Genomic DNA, 20,611 nt, shown 5'->3' on the forward strand with positions numbered 1-20,611 from the left:
GATTTTTGGTACAGAAAAGAAGAAAGATACCATTTTACCATTACTACCCTGAGCTACTGAGGCCATTTTCCACAAACAAATACTTATCATTAAAATGTAGGGTTTTTACTTTAGAATAGTCTAACAAAGACAGTAGAGTAATTTGGATCATACTTTGCGTCCAGCTCTGCCTTCTCTCGGACTGCCTGCGCCATCGTCTCGGCCTCCTGGTACTTCTTCCTGCTCTTGGTCAGCTCCTTCACCGACTCCTGCAGCTCAGCTTGGACCACAGTCAGCTGCTCAATACACTGATGACATCAAATTGGAGACATCGAGAACAAAAAACAAAACAAATAAGGGCTTTTACATCTACATGCAACCACTGAGAAATATGCAAATGCCCTTCAGGCATATCTATACAACACATGGAGTGAGTAATGACATCATGGCACACGCTACATACAGGAGCTTTGATGGAAACTCCCAAAAAGGTGAGGCCCAACAAGAGCAGCACTGTAGGCTGCAGGCATTGGAACGTGGCCATTAGAAACCAGAACGTGGCACAGAGGCGTCAGACATTACGATGAGGAAAAAAACTCCAGACGTGCAGAGCTAACTGCAGAGCTGATAGCAGCTCTAAATGATAATAGGAGACAGTATTGTGAACTCTGCCCTTCAAAGGCTGACTGTTTATTACACCGTTTACAAGAACCTGCACTTTCCACTGGGTAGTAACACTGACCTGAAGACGAGGAAGATGTGACTATGTCTACTCTGCAACGTCATCGTTGTGATGGAGTTTTACCAGAAAGTGACGCTGCGTTCCAGGAGCACCATAACGGCAAGCCTGTCTGAAGTTATGAAGTTTCTTTTTTAGTGACTCGCCTGCTCAGATGTTTGCTCCCTCCTGTGAGCACTCTTTTCCCATTAACCTTCATTTTGTATGTCTTGAACAGTCCTCCTTTCAGTGCATACACCCTCTCGTCTCAAAAACTGCCTGACTTTCAAAATAAACTTTAACTAGGAATACATGAAGTTATGTGAAAGTTTTGTGTATCAGAGCACAACAAAAATTAAGAAAATCATCTGGTCCTTACCAAGTTCTAATAAATTAGGTAATTACAAGCTCAGATGAATAATAACACATGACATATTCCACTGTCATTTATTTAAAAAGATCTAAACACACCCTTACCTCCTCTGTGCGAATTAAGAGGGTAAGTAGTAGCCAGGTGCTACTTAATCAACTGTGATCACCTCAATTAAAACACAAACTTAACAATGTGGTGTATGCTGTACAGTGCAGCGAGGAATGCTCAGACCTCTACATTGGAGAGACCAAACAGCCACTTCACAAGCGCATGGCACAACACAGAAGAGCCACCTCCACAGGACAAGACTCAGCAGTCCATCTGCATCTTAAGGATAAAGGACACTCTTTCGAGGATGCCAATGTTCGCATTTTGGACAGAGAGGACAGATGGTTTGAAAGAGGAGTGAAAGAAGCCATCTATATCCACTGTGAGCGACCATCTTTGAACAGAGGCGGGGGTTTACGACACCAACTCTCTGCCATCTATAATCCAGTCTTGAGATCCCTTCCCAGACGCCTTAACGCCCACTCACATCCTGGGCCATCTGACCTCAGGAATTCACATGATAAGGTGGGGCCAGGTTTCACAATGAACACACCCGAAACTCTGGCTGATTGGGACCCACACCCAGTTTCACACCTTGGCTCAGGCGATTAGAGGATCATCAGGGGGTCCTTTTGTCCCTCTGTGGGGGGATACTCCCACTAGGTTATATCTGGGACTCTCCACCATTTGACCTTAGAACTGAAGAAGCTTCTCGGATGAGAGGTGAAACGTCTTCAAGCAACTTAAAGAAGTCCAGACGCTTTTCTTTGCAAGCTCCTTTGACCTCAATTAAAGCAGAAGTTTTTGCAAGTTTTCAGGTCTGAAGCTTTCAGGTGTGTGATAACACAAAGCCCCAAACTTACCAGGAGTCAGTGTTCCAGCAAAATCACCACAAGGTCAGACTATCAGCACAAACACCTCAAACCAACTGTCAGCACAGCAGTTAAGGGGTCATGTTCTGGGCTTGTTTTGCAGCCACAGGAACTGGGCACTTTCCAGAACTCCTCCGTATAACAAAGTACTCTAGATTTAGAGCTGTTCAATAGCTGAAGCTTGGCTGAATTTAAATCATGCAGCAGGACAATGATTATGAGCACAGAAGTAAATCTACAATCGAATGGCTTAATAAGAAATTAATCATAATGTTAGAATGGACCATCAAAGTCCAGACCTCAACTTGACTGAAAAACTGTGGTGGGAGCTTAATAGAGCTGCACATAAATGAATGCCTGCAAATCCCAACTTTTCAAGCAGAGAGGGTTAAAATTCCCCTATGATGTGAGAGACTGAATAATTCAGAAAACAATTACTTCAAGTTATAGATCCACCTTTAGCAGCTACCGAATCACGCAGTGTACTTAGTTTTTCTACACACTTCATAAGCATGTTGACTTAGTGTTTACACAATGACACAGTTCAATATGATTATTTTATATTATGTTTTCTTTCAGTTTGGGCTGGACTGACATGGTCACCATATGGGCAAACCCATGTGTGTCTTAAACCACATCTGTGTGGTCCTGTGTGTAACCACAGGTTCAGCCACTGGTAACTGATAATTACCGATGCCTGCTCCTTATCAGAAACTTTCACATAATGCAAACAGTCTGACAGATTCTGTTGAAGTCGGCCATGGTTCTCTCAGAAGTGGAATTTAGCTTGTGGCACCACAACCTAATGTTGGCGTCAGCCAACTTCTCCAGACACTTGGGCTGAGGGCTGTTGAAGCCAAACGTTAGGAAGCTTTAGGTGTTATGTTGTCCTTTGATTTGCCCATAAAAGAAAGGGATTAATTTTCCATCTTATCAACCTTACTGATGTTAAACAGGGCCTTTCATGTGTCACAATTAAATAACCCCCACCATGCAGAAAGTACATAAACAAACTGGGGTTAACATCATATTTTTAAACTATTTTTCAGGATAATTAGTACTATATAGCAATTTAACAACTTTATCACAACATTTTTTCCCATTTTGTGCTGCAATCATAACTGATGCACACTATCTGGGGATGACAGCACTACACGAAATGGAAAAAAGGGCAGATAAAAAATGACATCAGGGAAAACTGCAGTCGAGCAGTCTGTGACTTCATCATTGTTTTACAGAAACAGGCAAGTATGAAAAGCAGAACTTTATCATTAGTGTGTGGGCATGTCACACCATTTGTGTGTTGTGTGTTAAAAATAATAAAAGCCACTTTGTTCCTGTTGGTGTGCATGAAATAGGAAGCCAGCCGACTTGACTTCAGCTTCCACTGTCACAATTTTGAGGTGGTTGTTTGAGGACAGAAGGTGTCTTCGGATTTAGTTCACGAAAGCCATTAACATCTGGTTAAACAGCATCATTTAGTGTCTGAAGGTCTAAACAGTAACCAATGTGAGCATCATGCTTCTAAAACCATCAACTTCCCTTTTTCACTTTGGGGAAACAAGATAAACACCCTGCATTGCATCAGTACAGCAGTGCACGTCAATGTAAGGACAGAAGTGAGACCTGCAATACCTTCCTAAGCTGCTGCTCCTTCTGCAGTCGTGCCGTCTTGGCTGCGTCGGCCACCTGGACTTTGTAGTTGTCGCATGTGCTTATTCTGGACTGCGTTGCCTGGACCATACCCTCCAAATAGGCCCTCCAAACACAATACATGTTCCTAAAAACAAACAAACGCAGATTGATGCAGTGAGACATTTTTCGCCATAACGAATGGTAAGTGAGTAACTAAACAGCTAGAGATGCACTATTAAACAAAATAGGATATGAACTCAAATGTATGACGACCCTGCAAACAAGCAAACAATCCAAAATTCTCCCTGATTTGAACCAACAATGATAAATGTGTGAATAAATACAGGCAACAACCTGTATACAGGAAGGATGGAAAGTCAAGGCTTCATTATTTACTAACATAATTAGTTAAGACTAGATGTTTAGTCTGTTTGTGATTAATGAGAAATGTATGTTATAAATTCCCACAGGCCAAAATGACGTCCATGCCCGATATAATCAGCTCACTGTTATGTGACATTTGACAAGCTGGATTTCAGTGTTTCAGACGCCCAGCTGTTTTAACCACCACCCAAATACATTTTTTGTTTCTTTTTTTTTTTTTTCAATCACCCGAGATAACATCGTCATTGACTTATTGTCGAACAATACCCTTGCTTTTACTTTGAAAGTTCAGCCGCTGCTATCAAGCTGTTGGAATGCTGGTTAGGTCACTGCTGTGGTGGTCCTCCGTCAAATAAAGGAGGAACAACTTTAACTACAACCTGAAGCAGGTGGAGAGCTCGTGATATATCTGATACCCTGAGCTCAGAGCAGAATAAACTACTGCAAAAATGAAACATAATTAGTGTTTTTTCTGTATCTTCTCTCAGAGTTATGAAGTAGAGTAAAGACAGTTTAGCAATCTAAACCAAAGGGATGGAAATAGGAGTCTGAGGCTGGCTCTTAAAGCTGGATCAAGTATCAGTGACAATGGTCAGATCTATTTAATTCAACTCTATGCTGTTCTTTGTTTTATGTGCTTACGCTGCAGGGCAGCTGAGTAAAGGATGGACGAAGCACAGCATGGCAACCTGCAGGTATTTCCTACCTGCTCCAACAGATTTTATTTCTCTTTTTAAAATTTTAACTGCAAACTGTGGTTGAAGTGAGCTGACACGACGTAAAAGATCTGGTGACAACAATGCTTTGGTTCGCCTTCTCTCCCTAGTTTACTTTCACTGTCATTGTGTTCGGCCAGGTAGACGTTATCTCTAGACTATATTCTAGACAACGTGATAAAAGGGGAAAAAAAGTCCTATTCTGATTGCACAGAGTTAGTGTTTCCACTGATGACTTGAGATCAAAGGGTTAATGTCAGAGGTAGAATCCAGGAAGGCCTTGGCGTGTTGTAACACTTGTTGTAATGCTTTTATTGCGCTTACTGTATGACAACATGTTATCACCTCAGTTAATGCTATTTCCTTTCAGCTGTGTCTGTCAGCTTCACACCCAACGCATGAATGTGAGAAAGTTCAGGAAAGGGAGAAACCGTGTGACCGTAAATGACAGTGTGCAGCAGCCTGATGACTCTCTCTCTCTCTGTTTATTAATTTTATATAGTTGGATGTATTGTTCAGTCATATCTTATTTTACAAAGTTAGGAAAGCCATTTTATGTTGCATTACATGTAAAGGTATGATTCACAACTTAGCACTAGTTTTAGATCAATTAGCCAAAGCCAAGGCGCTGGTATCGTTGCAGAAAAGGAAAAAGTTGTACTTGTGCATGTCTATAATAATAATGAGACCAGAAAAGATTAAATTCAAGAGAAATTATTGTCATAGTATGAGATGAACGTGCCATTATTTTATATTTTCTTGATGTGATTGAGAGTGCACAAAATTTTAACAAGGACCCCTCACCACAGCTTAACCCCCCCACCCCCCACACACACAAAAACAACAACAACAAACAAAATCAATAAACAAACAGTCCAAAGCAGCATCTGTGTGTTTTGGAGAAGGAATTTACCTGTGGTCTGACGGTTCTTCTGTCTCTGGCCATTCTCTCTTTAAATACTGATTTGCCAGCTTCTGCAGGGCCTGCAAAAGAGGAAGTGAAAAACAAAAGCAGCGGTGACCTTTCACCTTTGACACCACTCCACATTTCACACGTCTCTTCTTCACAGAAGATGCACTCAGAGGACTGTGACCCTCCCTGACCTTGTCCTATAAACCAGCGGGTGGGCAGAGCACGAAGAGACAAACTCTACTCCAATCTTCAGGCACAGATAGAGTAAACTCAGTAAAAACAGCTGTGATAAAAGTAAGCCATATGAAACTGTCCACATTCACTATAAAGTATGTTCTCTATGGAATGACTTCACAGTGCATGGACTCGTTCACCTGTCAGCCAGAGCCTTGTTTGGATGCTGGCTCACTTGCTGGTTTTTATGCTGACGTGGGCTCTTTTTTTTTTTTAGCAGAAAAATGTAATTTATTTAGACCACATTCAGCCCTGGAGATATATTAGGTTCCTCCACCTCAGCCAATGGTGAGGTTAACCTTTGAAGGGCCAAAATAGCAGGACAGGGTGAGAGCAGGAGAAGACTGAGTATGTTTGGTATGTCAGAGAGGTGCGCTAACCTGAATGAACTGACGAAAAGCAAACATGAATATCTTTAGCAGCAGACATATAATGTTGGAGCGACAGTATTCGTATTAAAAATAATCAACACTTTAAATAATAAGGCTGGAGTATTAGTACTAGTTATTTATCCTACAAACATATCTGTGTGATGAGAATCTGCAGGCGAGTAGCAGCCTGAGCTACACTGAAAACTGGCATTTAAGTGGAATATGAAGGAAATTCAGCATATCCAGGTCACCTTATCGGGCTTCCCTTAACCTAACATCATGAATCAGGCTAAGTGGTCACATGTAGGTGGCTATCAACTGAATAACTCAATGCAATGTTTCCCAATTTGGCTACAAGCGAGTTAAGATGGAAAAGGCACTGTTGGCAGCAGAAACATGGATATGTCTACTGGGCTTATATTTATTTTATTGTATTCTTTTAAATAAACAAAGATAAAACTGTAATTTTAGAAAAATATTTGGCAGTATAACACATAATACAGGCTGAAAGCAGCACAGCTGCTGCAGACAAAGCAGCAGTATGACTTAGAGGGAAAGCGTATTATTAAAAATGTTGTCTAAATGTGTGTAAGCCTTAATCAGTAAGGCTGGAAAAGTGTTTGACTGTGTAAGTTAGCAGTCTTATCACAGCTCTGTCATTAAAGGCAATGGATAATCTGATGTATAATTACAATTTTTATTTTGTTAAATTAATGTTTACACGACTGTAAGATCATTTCAATCTTCCAGCTCGGTAGCATTTAACAGTCTGACACAGAGTAAAGAATAGAAAACAACATTAAAACACAGGCTTAGACTGCTTCCAAATTTAATTTAAGAGCTATGAGGCTTATAGAATAAAACTGTTTTCAAACTGCAGCCAAGAGGAGTATGAGAGGAATAAAAGAAGAAGAAGAATTCATGTTTCATGCTGATGCTCATCAGGGAAAGAACCTCTCACTATCTGCACACAGTGGTCTGAGAGATCTTCCTGGATTGGATCGATATTTTCCAGAGATTTTATTGGTCAGTAGTAGGTGGTTTTGTACCTGCTGACCTCTAATCCTGAACACAACCTGTTCCACAGCAGGTTAGGTCTGCAACAGAGCTTATCATGGCGATCTAACATGGAAAAAAGTGAGCTGCTTTCTGAAAACTGAGGGTTACACCTGAAGCTACCTTCACTAAGCCCCAATTCTTGCCTTGTACTCCAAGGCTTCGGTTTTGTCCCATGTAGGTAAACACTTGTGTGGAGAGCAGAAAAGGGAACACATTTCCCAAATTACAACCTGGGAAACAAATCTAATCTCACCCTGGACACAAATGAAAACCCAAATCTTGTCTGTTGTCTCCAGATAACAGCCTCAGGTAGCCTGTTAGTGGTGTGCTTGAAGCATTTGCTACTGTTTTCAAATGGTATGTGCAGACTTTTATCTCATACAGCAATATATGAACCCCACAAAAGTAAAATAAATACCTAAAATGTATTTGTATTAATTTCATGCCAGAAACAAACTCATTATATTCAATATAGTGATGCATGTGAGAACACCAGGAGAAAAAAAAAGCAGCAAAACTTCATTTATAGATCAGTTATAATAGTAATAACAGATTGGCTTCACTTCATTTAAACATCTTATTTTGTGAGGATTACCGGGCTTAAACTGGGGAACAATACCACCAGAACAGAGTTTAGAGTGGATAGATCTGGGTGCAGACAAACTGACTTTCCACTTCATGTCAACATTTTCTTTTTATTTAACTCGTGCCTATCAAGAATGTGAGCCCGTCTATCCTCTCTGTCCACTGTGAAAAGACAGGCCCTGTCATGCGCTCCTGAGGCAGGCTAGGCCAGGACTCTGAACCCACTGGTCTTGGTGATCTTGGTGCCAAAGCTTCAAAGGCACTACAGACCAGGCCATTGTGAGCTGCAGATAGAGAGATTCGCCTACTGAGCTAGCATCGCAGACACGCCTGAATGGTGTGATGGGAAAAAGGACAGGGGAGGAGGAGGAGGGATGTGAGGATGGCAGAGGAAGAGCCACACAGAGGGGGACATTTAAATCACACCGTGTGGTCTGAATAGCAATCGGCTAATGGCTATAGCAGCTTGCAGGTGTAAGGGACCAAGAAAAAGGCGCATAAAGAAAAGAGATTTGGTAGAAAAAACTGGAAAGAGGGGGGTGTTACCAAAAGGAACAAGAAATCCAGAGACACTCTGACCCACTTTGATTCAACCATTGGCAGCGGGTCTCTAACTGATCACATAACTGAGAGGCAGCCCAACCCAGGCACACAGAACACCTTTGAACCTAATGCAGCACTCAATGAAGACATTTACTTCATTTCAGGCCTGCAACGAAAGATTAATGAGTCTGCCAAATTTACAATACATATACGAGACGATATTATTAAGTGTGTTTAGTCAACTTATTTTTCTTCTGTTTAAGGCTCATTGTTGACATGTAAAGAAGCAAAAGAGCCAACATAGAAACTTCATATGATGTTTAAACAGGTCACAAAACGTTGGACTTTTGATTACGGATGTTTTGTGCTGTGGTATTTTCTGGTATCAGTTAATCTAGGGATCATTTTCCCCATTAATTGGTTAATCCTTTAGCCTGTAAAACATCTGAAAATTTGAAAAACAGCTTATCAGATCATCTCAGAGCTCAAGGAAACGATTTCTACTTATCAAATACTCAAATAAAGGAAAATATGATGGCGTCAGTTGTCTTATTTGCCAAGTTTTGGCTGATAAATAACATAAAACTGAGAAAAATCAGATCATGCATATAGTTAGTGAAGAACAACTGATTATCATTTTGGAAACACGGACGCCATAATTTACTCCCCTACAAACAGACTGGGTTTGATTACTGTTCTCCTGTTTATGGCTCAAAGTAACATTTCATTAAGCGTCTGATCCTTTAAATCTTTGAATACAGCAAAAAATAAATGCCCGATTCCCACGCAGACATTAATCCAACCTCTTTTTTCTGTCTGATCAAACACTTAAAGCCCAAGACATTTAGCTTACTGCCATAATATTTACAAATATCAGACAAAAAAAACCCTGAACTTTGCACACCTGAGAATCTGGAACAACTAAGTTTTTAAAAACCCAGGTGATTCATTATTAATCAAAATACGTTCTCACAGTTATGTTATAAAAGACCACCTGATGTGCTCTCATCTGACAAAGATCTGTCAAGGTCTCGTGTTTATTAAACATGCGAGGATAAAATGTCTGAAACGTTGTGGCATGCATATCCAATAAAACACACATGCACCGGGTTACTGAAGCTCATCTGCAGCCTGAGCTCAACTCTCAGCTGGATACTCACACGTTTCTATTTGAATGTCCTCTCTGCATTTGTGTCAACGGGGATTTTTATTTAAAAGCTTTACTTCCTCTTAGTCTACCTACAGATCAGCTGATAAGTACCTCTAAATATTAATATCACATGCACATAATTTTAACAGCCTATGAGGCTATAAGCCCAAATTCATTTTGTGATGTTATAGATGAATTTATAATTGGAGACACATTAATCTATTGTTGTTCAGTGGTTTTGAAGTTTGCTATTTTCTTGGTATAGGAAAATGTATTTTATGTGAGGTGACGTTTCCTCTTTTACAATCTGTAAAGAACAATATATTTGAATGTGTGTGTGTTTTGTCCACATGATGGGTATTGAAGCTGTCTAATTCAGTGTGGCCCATACACACCTAGTACATTTAAACCTGGTTTATTAAGTCAGGCTTATTTAACAGCTTATTTCAAATACTCGTCTCTCTCAAAGAAGTTTAAATAAATATTTCTCTTAGTTCACCACAAAAATATTCACCTTTACACTACCCCAGTCCTGTTGTCATGCCTCTTACAATCAAGTTCCTCCACAAAAGTCCCTTTTTACTTCTCCATTGTTAAAAAATTGTGTGAAGCCAATCGAGCAACTATTATGTACCCACACTGGAAATTTTGACAGCATCAATGGAGGAAATTGGTCCATAGACCTGCATTAACAACAACAACAACAAAAAAACCCCACACAAATCAAAACTTCAAACTTTAAAGTCCAACCAATCATTGATTAATCTGGCAAATTGTGGCAATAAATAAATAATTAAATAAAATCAAGCATTTATGTGCCTCAGCCAATCTGACCCGATTAAAGAATCTGCAGAGGATCCCAGTAAGTTATACTTGTAATACCTGTATTCCATTTAAAATCTTAAAGGCTGGGTAAATTACACATTTTCAGCATTACTAGACAAAAATAGATCTTCCACTTGTGAGAGTATAAAAGCCAAAGGTCAAGATTCACTCATTTGTACGCACATTAATTAAGGAGAGAGCTACAGGTAGGGTTGACTGATTATGGGAAAAATCTAAATCCAAATAATAAAGATTAAATGTAACTTTCTTTTCTTTTCTTTTCTTTTTGGGTCAACACAAAAATCGAGCATTAAACATTGTGATCTCAGTACTCACACCTTCTGATTGTCTCCTTGAGGATCACAAATAGGATACAGGAGACAAGGGGGTGAAACTGGCCAACAGCCAGTGAGAATGCGCTTGACTCTGTGCCAAGGACACCAACACAGCTCACACTTAAGTTATACAAAGACTGATGTTGTGTAACACTGACCCCAGTACCCTGTGGCCCCGCAGTACTCCCAAAAGGATTGCCTGGGGAACCTCACAGATCCATAAAACGCATGCAAACTGTACAGTCAAACTCCTATGACCCCTCCAGGAGTTCTGCAAAGGCAATGAGCGGGATTCACATATTTCAATTAACTGAACAGCCTTGGCTGCAAGAGTGTTTTTTCCTTCTACAGAGTTTGACATAACTGATGGCCAGTAAAAAAAATAGTTTTTTGGGTCAGTGATGATGTTTCCACTAAATGCAATTATGTGAGACAAACAGCTAGATGAATGCTATTTTTCTGGCTGTCAATGCTGTCATTTAAATCAAAGGAAGCATTTCAGGTAATAAAAATCACGTTCTTATTGTCATGGTCAATGACTCCGGTCATGCAGCATTTCATTTTCATTTGAGACTGTAAAACATATTTAAGAGCATGTGTGAATAAAATTATTTACACACGCCCACACATATTATTAAAAAAAACTTATTAGCCTGTTTATCTATAGGAAAAAGCTGCTATCACAGCTGAAGTGAAGATGTTACTTTCATAGATTAACGAGGATCTGCAGCTTCTCATCTCTGACATACAGCGAGCAGCAAAGATGCAACAGCACAACTGCAACAACGAACCCAGTTGGAGTGACAGAAAACACTTTTCTAGAGTCCACAACAGCTGTGATCACAACCAAAACCTCTGTTAATAAAAAGCCAGTGGGGTTCTTAATAAAACCAACTTTTCAATGGAGTTTAAGGGAAAAGAAAAACAGTCTTTGGTTAGATTGCCACGATCACTTTCATTGGCATTTCCCTTCTAATTTTTCCAGGCTAACAGTGCACATCCTCTCTGCAAGTTCAAAAAAGGGGCACGGAGTATTCATTTCAAAGCTTGATCAGCTTATTTTACCCAACAGTGTATGAAGTAAAAGAAATTAGCTTCTTAAACAAAAGGATAGTAAAGTTGACATAAAATACTGACACTGCACTGTCTAGTGGAATGTTAACCAAAGCTCTGTAAGGACAATAAGCTCTTGAGCATGACAGAACAATCAGGAACAGATATATACACACTGCAGAAAAGCATTCATTTTCTCTTCTTCTGCTGATGTTCTTTCCCTTCAGCTACCAGCTGGGCTTATAAAACAGATTAATCCTGTTTCCGTTTGTTTGACTTTTCACAATAAACCTCTTGAGCACCAGACACACATGGGCAAACACACATGTAAGGTTGCTGGTTAGATAACTACAGATGAGTCCCCTCTTTTCACAGAGCTGGTGGACATTCCTCACAGGGCTGCAAGACCTGAACAGAGAGGGGATTTTCAAACATTCGACTGGCGTCTCTAGGAAGCTGCGGGCAAAAACAACAGAGGAGGAGGAAACGAGCCAGCGGATGGCTGGTGGATGCTGTTCTTCTCTCTGTTGTGGTGTTTTTTTCTGCGGCTGGTTTCCATTCATGAGCTATCTGGCCACATGAGAACTAAAAGCTTTCTTAGGGCCACATCCTCAACCTCACTGTCATATGGTGTGTTTGGTGGGCTGCATCGTAACAAATAAACGTATTTTTAGCAACAGAAATGACAAGGCAGCACAGCAGCGATGCTAACGAGCATCAGTAGTGGCGTGAAGAAGACGACAAAGAGATTTACTTACCTGGGCGTAGTCCCGCTCTATAGCTGCCCTCTTTTGGCTGAAAGTCCTAAAGAGAAGAAAAGGGAGTACATTTGTAAAACAGCACAGCACAATTATGGATAAGACAACATACAACAAATCTACTGTTTGCATCCATAAATAAAACCAGGATTGCAAAGACAATATGAGTTGTGTTTACTTGAACTTCAGATTTTCTTGCCAGTATATACAGATTTCCAGTCAAAATGATCTTTCACTGTCATCTAATAACACACAGACATACATTGCTTTCATAGTGTGGTCAGAATGACACTTTGAGGTATGTGCCTTCTTCTTGTTGAGTGTATGTACCTGTCCTTGTGGCAAAATGTTCTGAAGAGACCTACTACAGTGGGAATTACCACAAAGTATTATTGGATTTTGGATATACAATAGAAAGAATCAGCATGGCCAATATGTTGGCTGATATTAGCTATACGCCTATATATTGGTATCCTTTCCACTAGTAAGCACTCGGCTTGGCTTGACTCGCTTTCAGTCATTTTCCATTACTACTGAGTACCACCTCAAGGTGGATGGGGTCGTCATAGCAACGCAGCCAAAAGTCACAACAATGGAGGACGGCAACGCGATGGTGTACTTGCTGCTCGTTCTAAGCCTTTTTGCCAGATCGGGCGACAACAGAACGCATGCCACCGATTGGCTAGTCAGTGGCGTCACACGATGAGTCATGAGAGCGTCCTACTTTTGCAGAACACAGACTCTCTTAATATTGCACCTTAAAATCTAGAAACAATAATGTAAACATCACGTAACTTCTACTGTTGTAAGACACGTTTCTACCAGATATATCAGACAAGTTCACTCGAAAACCAAAAAAAAAAAAGTCCAACTAGACCTGCTAATTTTAGCCACACTAACATTAGCAGTAGCTCATAATCAGACATGCAATATTTGTACACATCTACAATTGAATGAGTCGACGGATTTTTTCTTCAGTTTAATCGACCAGTCTCCTGTTCAAGACAAAGTGGCAACACTTGACAATAAAGGTCCAAGAAATCATTAAGAATCTGCTGATGTAAACATATCTCACGTATCCCACACAAACCTATCCCATCTAGCATTTTTCAGGTATTTTAAACCCGCATTACTAAAGTTGGGTACAGGAACCTGGTATTAGGGAGGTATTACAGACTAAAGCACTGATAATTTTTGACCTCAGTACTGAAAAATGATTGTGGATATAGTGAACTTTGTCATCCATGTGTGAAAGCAACATTCTTTTGTGATACTATACAAGAAATTGTAACATAATTGCCTCCTGAGAAGTCATTAAACCTATATAAAGATAACAGTGGCAATAACATCAGAAACCACCAGAATCTGAAAACATACTGTGATTAAAAAAAAAACACTCTCAAACCAAATGACCACGCTTCCTGATTATTCTTAAGCTTTTATTACTCCCCCCATTCCACGTCATCCCCTTAGCTGCCGCCCTCTTTCTGTGATAATTAACATGGATGTTTCTAATGACACCATCTAGAAAAAGCCCTACATTTGTATCCTACATATCAGAGGCGCCGCTCTTTTTTTATTGCCATTTCAATTATGGTTTTCTGTGAGATGCTCATGGAAAACCAGCACTTTTTACTCACAATAACAGGAAGTTAATCACAATTCAACTTAAGTTTATGCAAAGTCTAAGAAAAGAAGAAAGGTCAGTGCCCTGGGAAAAATTCGAGTGAAGCAAAATCATCATTAAGTCGTTAAACATGTCGAGACTTGACTTCCATGCTCCACCCTGCCTCCAAACAATCTGCTGTACTTCCTGGGAGCTTCCCTCTCTTCCTCTTCACTGCATTTCCAAGGCTCCCTTTATCTACTGACCCCCACACTTACTTCCGGCCATTTTCCCAACCAGAGCTTTTGCTGACAGCCAGACGTAATTTCAAGTTTGCTGAATCATTTCTTGTCAGTGATTGAGGAGCGACCCTTAAAAAAAATCTGTACCAGCAGAGTTTCACATTGTTCCTGGCTGAGTAAAGTTGCTCACCCTCCCACAGTGAATGGTTCAGGGTAGTCAGAACATCTGGCAGCTCTCTGTGACCTTGACTTCCAGCTGTTTGGAGGTCCACAGCTCCACCACCAACCACAGACAGGAAGCGGGGAGCCAGTAGGCTGTCAAATCTAAGGCTCATGATACAACCACAACCTTTGGCTTTTAACTTTTAAAATGCCTACGCATCTGAACACAGAGCTCTCTGTGTCACTATTTGTTTACTTGGCCCGATCCTCAGTTTTATAGACTAATCCACTTTGACTTTTGGATTTGGTTTCTTTAAAAAAGTGAAAAACAACCTTCAAATAGCCTCAGAAAAACGTAAGAAGAAATAATTGGTTTAATTTCTACTTTAAGGTGTGTAAAACGAAAACAAGAGAATGATACTACAGAATAAAATCACATCATATTGTCATTTTGTAGGTAGATAATGGTGCCATTATCAAGAGATTAAATAAAAAAGAAAGAGAAGATTAACAAAAACTAGTCTTTGGCTATAAATTGATTTAAATTAGTTGCAGCTTTTGGCAGAGCTAAAATGTGCTTAAATGTGTTCTGAGGGCTCAAAAAAGATGAAAAAAGGCAAATAAGAAAAGCAACACATTTTGGCCCACCCCTCTGTGCTTCAAGAGACTGTAATTTCTAAAATGTTCATAGTATAAAAAGAAAACTTGCATCCCATGAAAAGGTCATTGTTCAGAATAAATCTGCTGATTCTGAGGAGCTTTGACTGACTTTTTATGGACACTTATTCATTCACATATTTACAACAGCACATGCCTGAATCGGCACTGAGTAATGGCTTACAGTTATGTGTTTTTGCTGTAGCCCGTACATGAAGCCAGAAGTTTGCTAACTTAGCTAAGCACAAAGCTTCACTTTGTCCAAACATAACAACAAACAGTCTAATTTTAATGCTTATAGACACCAGCTTTGACTAACCAATCCTGCGTGCCAGGAATAACTATAAGGAAAAATAAAAAAATACAATGCAAATTTGTGTTTTTAATTTAGTGCTTGAACTTGTGGTGGTAGAAGAAATCTCAGGGCATAAGAGGGACTACCAATACCAGCTGTAGAGCAAGAATGGGAGACCTGCTGGAGAAGCAGCTAAGAAGCTGAGGACCTGAGGAGTGCCATAACAGCAAATGAGGCAGATGTTAAGGAAAAAAGAGATGGGAAAGGTCACAGCAAGCTGTTTAGCCGCGACTAAACTCCCTACAATTTTTTGTTAAGTAAACGTTGAACAAGTGAATTGGAGAATCATCCACATGGTGGACAATTAAGATAAACTCCATGAATTGTGATACACATAGCAGGAAAACCTGTGTCCTTGTTTCAAATATCAAGACTCTTCAGTGAGAAAATGATGTGTTTTTTGAGTATATGGTACTATATATCCCCAGACATACTTGAGCAGCCTGGTCAAATAAAGTCTGTGTGTGCAAAACACTCCTATTTCACTATTTCATACAAACTCATTTTATTTCAGTGCAGTGAGTCTTTTAGTTTCCCTGCTTTGTTGTCATTTTCATAGAGAAATATGGAGCAGAGAGCAGAGGAGAAGCTACAACCAAAGCCAAAGATTTTGACCCTTAAATACTGGAATTTAAACACACCCTAAAACTCAGGCAAGGATGTTAGAAGCTCTGTTCCCAGCAGCAGCTCTCTCGTGAATAATGCAATAGCTTCCAATTAGCAAATCATAATAAAATACCTCTTTTTCAACTGAGTGCTGTCACTTGCTGTGATCATGTTTACTGAATTTTTTGTGCTGTTTCTAAGGTTGATGGAAAAGAGCATGAGGTGTTTGGTTAACGCTTGATCTCCAGCTACTAGATTAAAAGATTCATAGCCATGTTCATGGAAATGCTCTAATTACTTTTAGAAGACGAACAGCTTTGCATATGAGGACCAGTCTGAAACTGTTTTACCTCTTCAGAAAAATCATCTTGGCATTTAATAGGTACCCTGTGATGCACCTGTGTTTGCTTACCTCAGGTCTTCGAGCAGGTCACACTCTGTCTGGTGTTTGATCTGTAATCTGCTCATCTGCTCAGCATGAATGTGTTTCAACTCCTGGGTGACCCGGACCTGAACAGGGGAACAGAATAAGGCTCATTAGAAACACCTTAAAGCTGTCTTCTGCTTCTTCTTAACCTCATACAGGTAGACCAAGGAGATTTCATCCTGCACAATCACAACAGGAGCACCTCTAGAGGGTAGATTCAGCTTAATTATGAGCTGATTCAGCTTAGCTCATAATTGGCATTACTGGAAGTGATAACCATCATTATCAAGCAGTACCTGCAACCAGGTGAGAATTAGTCTCTCTGGGTTTCTAATTGGATGTGAATCAAAAGACCAAGAGTCTCATTACTGACCACAAGGAGTGTTTTGAACTTGTCGTATAAATACATATGAAATGAACTTATTAATATCAACTGATTTGGAGGTTTTGTCTCATTATTTTGGTCAATTTTCCCCTTTTGTATTACAACTCAAAAGTGAAAATCTGTTAAAAAAACAAAACAAATCAAAAATCAAATATGATCATTTTATTTTAACATTGTATGATGTTCAAAACAATATGCCCAGCCGAAATACGAGAAAGCAACAACAAGAAACCTGAAGCAAGATCAATGGGTTAGCAACACACGTTTGCTTAAAGTCAGCGTTTTCGGAGAGCTCTTCTTACCTGGCCAGGTCACCATGACAACTGAAAGCATAACCTACTCCGTAAGAGGTTATGTTCAGAGTTTTGGTGTAAAACCTTTTTTTTTTTTATTTTGGGGGTGGGTGTTTAGCTTACAGCATGTTCTCAGTGTGTTATAGATTCTCTGTTGCAGGACTGCATGCAACCTGTTGAGCTGTATCTTACTAACAACACATGGAGGAATGCAGTTCTGTAAAGTTGCAGCATAAAAATGTATCGCACAGTCACTGGAATCTGCATGCATCCACTTGGTTATGCAGAAAATGAATGTTTTCATGCTTGGTTCTAATCTGCTGCAGGTCTATTTTACACAGCTGGACACATTTGTGCAACATTTCTTTCCTGATTCATTACAGCTTTATTTTTTTCTGGCGTATTGTCTTAGATCCCTATCACCAGCTCCTCTGATAATGTTTGACTGATGTAGATGGAGAAAGTTAAACCACCATTATCTGGTTCGACAAAACCGACACCCCTGGCCAATTACTTTCGGCCAGGGGTGTCGGTTTTGTCGAACCAGATAATGCATAATAAAGCCTGGCCATGTCAAATCTGATGTGTTTTCCAAGCTTCTAAAACACAGGCAAAAACCAAAATTTTAAAATAACCACTTCATCCTCTCACCATCAGTGCACTTCTGGATATTTAGCTGACATCTTAGGAAAAATATATATGTTCTTAACTCAAAATATAGTGTGTTTCATTCCCATCCCACATAAATAACACGATCCATCACCCAGTTTTCATTTTATAACAAAAACAAATAACTGAAAATATCATAAGTAAGTTTAATAACACGATGCTTAACACATCTTGCAATTTAATTATAAAGAAATGACTTACTGAGAGCTAGTAAAAGGTGGAGAAATTAGTTAATTATTCCAGTCATCAGGCCGAAAAGCAATCAGATATTCTGATGATCTATTTTTGTTTAGTCTGCGAGCAAAGAGAGAATAAAATAAGCAATCTAATGATACAATGTATGCTTTAAGGCATTTCTGATGGATATTTTTGATTTTTTTAATGCTTTATGGACCAAAGTACCACACAAAGGTAGCGTACTGATCAATAAAGAAATCAATGTTGTGTCTTTAGTCTAAGATAATTCTTTAGATAAACTTTTAGCTAACTAAGAGTCCAAGGAACACAAGATAGAAAGCAAGGCCTCATTAGTGTCTTGTTTGTCCAAAAATGTCAAAACAATCTGCTAATAACACAATTACAAGCAGAATTAAATTTGTTTTATTATACATTTTGTGGCTGTGTGAGAATAAATCATTGTTATTAATTAATATCTTCTTACAGATATGATTCAGTATCTTTAGGTTGATCCTTGGGTGCGAAACTATTAAGTACAATAAAAGGGAGAGCAGGCAGTGCCTTTATTCCTTCATGAGCGAGTACAGAGGCCAGGAACCTCAGCTAAAATAACATGAACTAGATAAAAAGTCGTCAAAGATGCTTTACCTTAATAAACAATTTGCAAAAACATAGAAAAAATCCAAAATAATCAACACTGCTGCCACTGTAAATTATATTTTCAAGCTATCAGTATGTTACACGGACTGCTTGTGTAACAGTTAAAAAGTTTTTCCCTAGGGCATCAGCAGGAAAAACACAGATTTTTACAATTACATCACCCTTCATGGGGGTCATGCAAAATGTCCAAACACATTAAAAAAATCTTTAAACGCTCCATAAAGCTCCAAATACAAAACAAAAATTAACCAAAACCTAACAGCTTTATATTTACAAAATGTCCTGTGGTTAAAAAAACTGCCCTGCTGTTGAGTCTTGTTATTGAAATATGATCCCACAAGAACATTTTTTCGCATAGAGGCCGACTTTGCAGAGATTTGTTTGCTTTCATGCTTATTTCTGTAATAAAACACTTAGAACTAATCTATACTTTAACACCTACTGAGCTGTTTTAAGCTTTAAATACACCATTTTAAGCCAACGAGTGCTTTTCTTCCGCACACAGACTTTTTGTTAGAGAGAAAAAAATTCCACAAAACTCCGTACTAGTATCTGTCAACTGACTCTCCCGGAGCTACAGGAATATTTGCATCACAGTTCTTAACTTGACTTGTAAGTTTTACAATAAGGTTAGTCCTCCTCTTAAAATCGGCACACATAAAAGCACAACTTGTATCTGCGTTGGATAAAATGAGGACCTTCTTCCAGCTTTTCACCCCCCCCAACTCTGCTCCTCTTAACTAGCGGGTGGCAGCGGGACAGGAGGGAGCCAAAGTGGCATTTACTTGAACTTAAGCGTTGCTTAGCTGGATCAGTTTTGAGCCGATGTAAAACAAAATCTCCGTAATATTATTTATTTAAACAAAATAAACTTTTTCTAAGATGTGCGCACTTTTGCGGATGCATTTATTAATTTTAGCTGTCACTTTAGTAGGACTCTTTCTCCGTTCGAGAGGGAACGGGGCACGTTAACGGGGCTATTCTCCCTTAAAAAAGTGGCACATGGGAGTCTTTTAAAATAAGTTTTCCTCTTGTGGTGGTATTTATAGAGGTAATGAAAGCAAAATCGACATATAAGCAAACAAACAAGGACATATTTGGAGAATAAAAGGGGAGTTTCTTCATTTAAACCGGGCGAAGAGCAACAAAGCATAAATTTCCAACCATTAAATATGCACCAGTCCGTCGAAGTAACGTTAGCTCAGGGGGCTACAACGGCAAAAAACTCACCTTTCTCGGCGGAGGCTGCATCCTTGTTCCTTGACATAAAAACTACGAAAAAGAAGGCGAAAGTATGTCTGAAAAAAAAGTCTGTCCAAACGCTACGACCAAATGATAACGGAAGAAGAATATTTCAGCAGGCTCAAGCGGCCATGGCGAGTCCAGCAAGTAGTAAGTTGAGTCCCGTTGAAAACACTGTGGCCCCAGGGCGCAGAAAACACTGCAGCGAATCAAACCCTGCGCAATTAAGACACACTTCCCGACAAACTTTCGAAATAAGAGCCCGGTTCTGGGAAACATAGAGGCTACTTCCGTGCAGAATCTCGAAAATAAAAGCACGCTCGGTCAAAGTGTGGTTTTGAACAGATATTCTAAGGTTTTATGTAAGTTATTTTGTAACGAATTAACACATGCCTAACACATAAGGCGCGTTATACATGGGAACATGATATTTTTGTATAGATAGATAGATAGATAGATAGATAGATAGATAGATAGATAGATAGATAGATAGATAGATGGGGGTATCTATCCATTTATCTATCTAGTTATTCGTGCGTGTGCTATAAAAAAATTTCTGCAATAAATAATTCTTAAAAA

The 20,611-nt window shown here is 39.4% G+C and overlaps 1 pseudogene; it reads right to left on the reverse strand.

Annotated features, from left to right (window-relative positions):
• LOC102194386 (F-BAR and double SH3 domains protein 2-like) overlaps positions 1-20,242 on the reverse strand; it is a 39,490-nt pseudogene extending 19,248 nt beyond the window's left edge.
• Positions 20,243-20,611: the final 369 nt, after the last annotated feature.

This window comes from Pundamilia nyererei, unplaced genomic scaffold, assembly GCF_000239375.1.
Source record: "Pundamilia nyererei isolate P.nyererei 1_Seehausen unplaced genomic scaffold, PunNye1.0 scaffold00015, whole genome shotgun sequence".
Lineage (NCBI taxonomy): Eukaryota > Metazoa > Chordata > Actinopteri > Cichliformes > Cichlidae > Pundamilia > Pundamilia nyererei.